At 44.6% G+C, this 6460-nt stretch overlaps 1 protein-coding gene across 2 annotated transcripts in view; it reads right to left on the reverse strand.

The window, feature by feature from the left end:
- Positions 1-6144, reverse strand: part of JAK2 (Janus kinase 2) — a 168645-nt gene extending 162501 nt beyond the window's left edge. Inside the window, exon 1 of one of the 2 annotated variants that reach the window (XM_032777884.2) lies at positions 5729-6144. The gene's annotated coding sequence lies outside the window, so the exon portion shown is untranslated. Of the gene's footprint in view, positions 1-5521; positions 5591-5728 lie in introns of those variants that run through there. The other variant, XM_032777893.2, reaches the window with a different exon arrangement.
- Between the last annotated feature and the right edge of the window lie 316 nt (positions 6145-6460).

A 6460-nucleotide genomic window follows, 5' to 3' on the forward strand; every position in this document is an offset into this window, starting at 1 on the left:
TGGGGTGGCAGGGGGTAGTCAGGTACAGGGGTTCCAGGGGCAGTCAGGGGACAGGGAGAAGGGGTGGTTGGATGGGGCAGGGGTCCCAGAGGGGCCGTCAGAGAACGGGGGGGTCGGATGGGGCAGGAGTCCTGGGGGGGGATAGGAGGAGGTGGGGGCCAGGCCACGACCCCCTTCCCTAACCGGCCTTCCATACAATTTAAGAACCTTGATGCGGCCCTCAGGCCAAAAAGTTTGCCTGTCCTTGCCTTAGTCCCTGTTATTACAGTTGGATCCATGCAAGCAATCCTATGGACTTCACAGAGTCCCACGGAATTCAGTGGGCTGCCTGCCTGGATGAAGTTGCAGGACTGAGGCCTCCGAGAGTCAGATGAGTAACACCGGTGCAATATTTAGTTTTTGTAACATCTAGATTGATTAGACATTTAAAACAATTCCATTTCATCTTTAAACATTCCCCTGCAATGCTGGAAACCAAAACAGTGGCAGGGTAGTAATGCATGAGAAATACAAAGTGAAACTTATGGTAAACAGTCTATTTCACTGACCCAAATTAATGCAGAGCAAAAATTAAAAACATACTGCACACGATTTAAACTAGAGTTTTTAAAGATTATTTTAGTTTCCATATTTAGGCAAATTTAGACCAAGTAAAATGGTTTTAAGTTATTTTTATTTTACCAGTGCCCCTTTAAAATATAGAGACTATGAATAAATTAAAAACCTACAAATGTTTCTAGCTCAGATTTGTTTAGCCTGTTTCTGAACAAAAACTGTACTACACAACAGTCATCTCTCAGACTGCTCTCTAACCCAAAATAATACTCTTCATTAATCCTTTAAAGAAATCATAATCTGCTGTGCTGTCTTTTAGGGTAATAAAGTCTACAGCAGTCTACGGGCCGGGTCGGTTTGTTTACCTGCTGCGTCTGCAGGTTCAGCCAATCATGGCTCCCAGTGGCTGCGGTTCACTGCTCCAGGCCAATTGGAGCTACTGGAAGCAGCGGCCACTACGTCCCTCAGCCTGCGCCACTTCCAGTGGCTTCCATTGGCTTGGAGCAGCAAACCACGGCCACTGGGAGTCGCAATCGGCAGAACCTGTGGACACAGCAGCTAAACAAACTGGCCCAGCCCGCCGGGGGCTTTCTCTGAACAAGCGGCGGAATAAGTTTGGGAACCACTGGTATACAGATATGACCCTTCAAAAAAATAAAACAAACACACAAAAAAACACACAACATATGTATGTGAATATCTTTACTCATGACCCACTGAGTTCACAGGTATAAATACTTGCAAAACTCAGTTCCAATGATCGGTCGATAGAACACTGGACTCGGACCAGGAGACCTAGGTTCTATTCCTGGCTCTGCATTGGGCTGTTGGATAACCTTGGGCAAGTCACTTCACCATCCCGTGCCTCAGTTTCCCTCACCGGAAAATAAGGATAATGCTACTGACCTACTTGTATAAGCACTCTGAAATCTACTAATGAAAGGCACTATATAAGAGCTAGATTATATTATTGCTTCAATACTAGGAAAACTGGCTGAAACAATAATTAGATGGACACACTAGGATATGGATAAACCAGCACATCACCTGTGAAAGGATATCTTGCCTCCAAAAGCTACTACAATTCTTTAACATTTCAGCAAAACAGTGGATAAAGGACAGCTAGCTGAAATAATTTAATTGGATTTTCAAAAAAATCTTTAACAAAATCTCACACCAGAGACTCTTAAGGTAACTGAGTAGTTATGGGAGTGAGAAACAAAGTACAGTACTGTCATGGATTAGAAACTGCAAACTTTATGAATGTGTGTAAATGTTTACAGGATTGGGACCTAAATGATCAGTTTTCAGCAGAATAAAAAGTTAACAGTAGGGTGGTCCAATGTCCTGTACTGGGCTGGTATTTAAGACACTTTTCAGTGGTCTTGGAAAAGGGTGAACAGTGAACTGGCAAAAACTGCAGATGACAATAATTTAAGTAAAGACTAGAAAAGACCACGGAACTCTAATAAAGCCAGACAAATGAGCAGCACAGTGGCAGATGAAATTATTTCTTCCAGTGTGAATTACTGTGTATTTGTTGGCATAGAATTTTAGCTATTCATCCACATTGCTAAATAAACTGTAAATATTCAGGCGAAAGACCTAGACAACAGGGTGGGCAGCTCTATGAAAAACTGTTCAGCATTGCAGTAGTTTGGAAAAAGGGCGAATATAAGGTAAACTTTTGTATAACAGAGATAAACAGTCTAACCACTGTGGCATTATACAGCTCACTGCACTGAGACATGCAAAGCAGAAAAAGTGTCAGGCTGTATAAAGAATGGAACTGAAAATATAACACTGGTATACCCTCATCTGGAATACTGTTTCATCCTATCTCCAAAAAAAGAAAGCAGAAATAGAAGGGCATCAGAAACTAGCAACAAAAATTATTAGCGGTATGAACAGGCATTGAAGAGTGTTTAGCTTAGAGAGCAGACCAGTAACAAGGGACATGATAGAGTACAACAAAATAATAACGTAAACTCCTTCTCTCTCAGTACAAAGAGCACTCCATGAAACTGAAAAACACCACATTTTAAAACCAATCAACGATTTATTTACACACACAGTGCATAACTATTCTGTGAAACTCATTGCCACAAGATCATTGCTGCCAAGAGCTTAGTAGGATATTACAAGAACTAGACATGTATAGATTTAAAAGAACATCTAGATAGGATAAAAAAAATTATAAGGGACATAAATACTTACACTTCAGTGCATAAACCAACACCGACTGATGGGTTTGGAAGAAATTTCTCTTATGGGAAAGTTATTCCGTAATTGTCCACCACAGAGTTACTTGCACCTTCCTTTGAAGCATCTGGTACTGCAGAACGTTAAGTGAAAGGGCACTAGTCTAGATGGACAACTAGTTTAATGTGGCAGAGCAACTCCTAGATTCCTGTGTAGTGCCACAGTGTTTAGACTGTTCAGCTGTTATATATCATTTCCCCTCATGTTCAGCGTTTCATAATTAGACAAATTCAATATGGAGGGGGGAGGAAAATTACCTTTCTTTTTAGCATCAGCCAGGTACTGCCCATTGCAAGCAACAGGCTGTCAGACTTAATTAATGGTCTGGTCCTGTATGGTAACTCCCATTTGCCTTAATGATGAAGGACACAAGATGCTCTGTGGAATGTTACACCATGCAGCAAAATACTGTTATTTTACAGATATCTAATAAAATAGTACACATACTAAAAGTCTTCAGATGAAAATACTGTCTTTTTGTAAGTCTCAGTATTTTTATTTGCTTTAGTTTTGCTTGTAAAGTTTCCAAAGATACAAATACACTTTATGAAATAATCTGCAAAATGCCATGCCCAGATATCTGAAAAAAAATAAATTATAGAAAGAACTAGAGAAGTTACCAGTATGTATCAATCAATGAATCTAATGGGAGAAATACAAACATGATCCTGAATTGAAACTCTGAGCCAAATCCACCTTGTCTTACTCAGATGAGTAGCCTCACTGGCCCTGATCCTGTGCTGAGAACCATAGGGTGGAACCCTTCACCCACAGTCCACTGAAAACAGTGCAGATATAATCATAAAAACATAAATGTTTCTTTTTAGTTACATGAATATATATTGTAAAAATGTCATATGCCCCCAGGCTGAGATATAAAGCTTAAAGAATGATAGAGAAAATCTGAATCCAGTTCTGTAACTATTCTCACTGATACTGAGAAATGAGTAAAGAAACAGTACAGCTCCTAGCACAAGTACTTAGCTTCCTTTTTGTCACACTCTATGGTTGCGCATAACAGTGTTTTTCCACCTCGTTTGAAATTAGCTATTCCACAGAGCATATTTCAACTCCTACATTATTCTATCTACCACTGTTCTAATGACAGCAAGTAAGGAGGAGGAGGAGGAGCCAGAGAAACGGTATTAGCCTCCTTTCATTTTCCCTTTTACTGCCCTACACAATAATCTAATGTCTCTCTCAAGAATGCTAACCCATCTATTGCAACTTTAAGCTTCCTGCTGATTAAAGTTTCTCCTCCCAAACACTACTTCCCTATATTCTGTTATTGGTATTTGCAAAAACTGACAAAGCCTGGCAAACTGTTAAGCAATAAAATCCCTTCCCACTCCTTCTCTGGGGAGAGCCACAAGCTATTAACTAGCATCATTATTCCTTCATACTCTTACTAGTGAGGTTCTTTACTGTGTTATTGTCCATTACAGGGGCTTTAGACATTCCTCTGAATCAACTGGTACCGATCATCACCAGAAACTGGACAGACTATTTGTTCTGATCCATTATGGCAATGTTTGTATCCTACCTGGTCCTCACAACACCATCCCATTATCCAAAGCAGGGGAGAAAAAAGAGGAGAAAAGGCAATGCCTAAATCGGACACCGCAGCGTCACACATATTGCAATTACCAGGCAGATGGGGCAGGAAAAGAAGACAGTCAATGTCATCTGTCAGAATCTGCCCTCTTCCTCTCTCTATAGAGCCACCTCTCTCTCCCTACTTTTTCTAATGTATAAAATATATTTATATTTGTAAGACATGCGGGCAATACATGCATTAAATCTGATGGTTGAGAGTGGGAACGGAGAAAGCCTGACACAACCCTCAAGATGTCAGAAAACTTACCGATCACTCAACAACTAATCTGTTCAAAACCAATTATGAAACCAGCATCGCCAACACAATTTTCTCAGACTCCAGTTATTCTTCAGTGTTCCTCTCTCTGCTCAGCAAACCATAAAGAAAGGCCCAGTGTGACAGCTAATAGTTTACTAATATCAGAGACAGGGCAATCCATTTCCCTTTACAAACAGAGAGAAGAAGAGGAGATTGCTACTTAATCATTTTGGTTTGCCAATCAGACACCTCAATAATACACGACTGCACATAAAAGGTATATTCCTCTCCCCCAAACACTTATGTCCTGAAAATACAAATTATTAATCCATAAACCCATGTCTGATAGAACTATGCGCTTCCAAAGTAAGCTATTTACAAAAAAATCAGACCAGCCAAATGAAGATTTCAATACCTCCACACAATTAAGCCCCAACCAAATTATTTCCATTTAAAGTCCAATATTTATATTTCATTATCCTCCATGAGGAGCAATAGGCAGAAAGAGGAAGGCAGGTTAGACATTGATAAGTATCTCACACAAAGGTACATCGTGTATTTGTTGGATGTATTATTTATGCCCAGGACAGAGATTCATGCGAACTACATACATACCATCCGAAAAGAGAAAAGGCCTTTCCTGCCTAGTAGAAACATTTTTCATCTCTCTCCCTCAGTCTGCTTAAGCCCAAATCAAACAGCTGCAATTACAAAAGGGGATTAAGAAATCCCTCCCCCTTTTTTTTTAAAGATCTTTTTCCGGAACCATGTAAAAACCACACACAGGCACCTCCAGATTTTATGTATGCTACTTCTTTGGATGTACAACACACACATATATACACACACAAGCCTGTTTGGCGCGGGGCTTCTGGCTCGCCGCAAGAAGTTCGCTGTCAGAACGCCCAACTGCACTCACGCCCCTCCGCCCACTCTCCTTCCCCGCGCTGCTCCCGAGCTCCTTCCCCCGGGACGTCGGACGGGCTGCGCTGTGGCAGGGGGATAGGAAGCCGTGTCCCTGCGATGCCCGGGCGCGCCGCGCCGCTGGCTACTCACCCCGTGGCGCCCGGCTCCCTCCGCGCGAGCTGCAGCGGAAAGCGGCGCCCCCCCGGGGCTGGCCAGCCGCTCTGCGCTGCGCTGCAGGACCCTGGCGCGGGCTCGAGGGCCGGCTCGCGGCGCTGGGCTCAACAGGCCTGTGCCCAAGGGCCCCGGCGAGTCACCGGCGCGTCATCACATAGAGGCTGGGGAAGAAGCAGGCTCCCGCGGAGGGAGGAGCCAAGGACGAGGCTCGCCCCCTCCCGCCGCCACACAGCCGGGCGGGCCCCGCGGATCCCCTCGCGGGCTGGGGACCAGAGCCGGCAGCAGGGAGGCCAAAGGGGCCCCCTGGAGCAGGGGGCTCTGTGGGGCGCACCGCGCCTACGAGAGGCGATGGGGCCCCCAGGGAAGACGCCTGTGTGGGCGGGAGAGGAAAGGCTCTGCCAGAGCAAAGGGGAGGCGGCCGGAGGTGGTTCCCCCGGGTGCTGAGGGAGGCGGGGAATGCGTCTCCTGCAAGAGCAGGCTTTGCCCCTCCAACTTTCTAATTGCGCAAAACCCCATATCCTTGGGCAGCCCCCTGCCCCGCCCCTTATCTGAGGCCCCGCCCTCCACTCACTCCAGCTTTCCCCCTCCCCCCACTTTTACTGGGCTGGGGCTAGAGGTTGGTGTGAGGGCTCCAGGCTGGGGCCAGAAATGAGGGGTTCAGGGTGCAGGAGGGGTGCTCCAGGATGGGGCAGGGAATTGGGGTGTGGG

Source organism: Chelonoidis abingdonii, chromosome 6 (assembly GCF_003597395.2).
Source record: "Chelonoidis abingdonii isolate Lonesome George chromosome 6, CheloAbing_2.0, whole genome shotgun sequence".
Classification (NCBI taxonomy): Eukaryota; Metazoa; Chordata; order Testudines; family Testudinidae; genus Chelonoidis; species Chelonoidis abingdonii.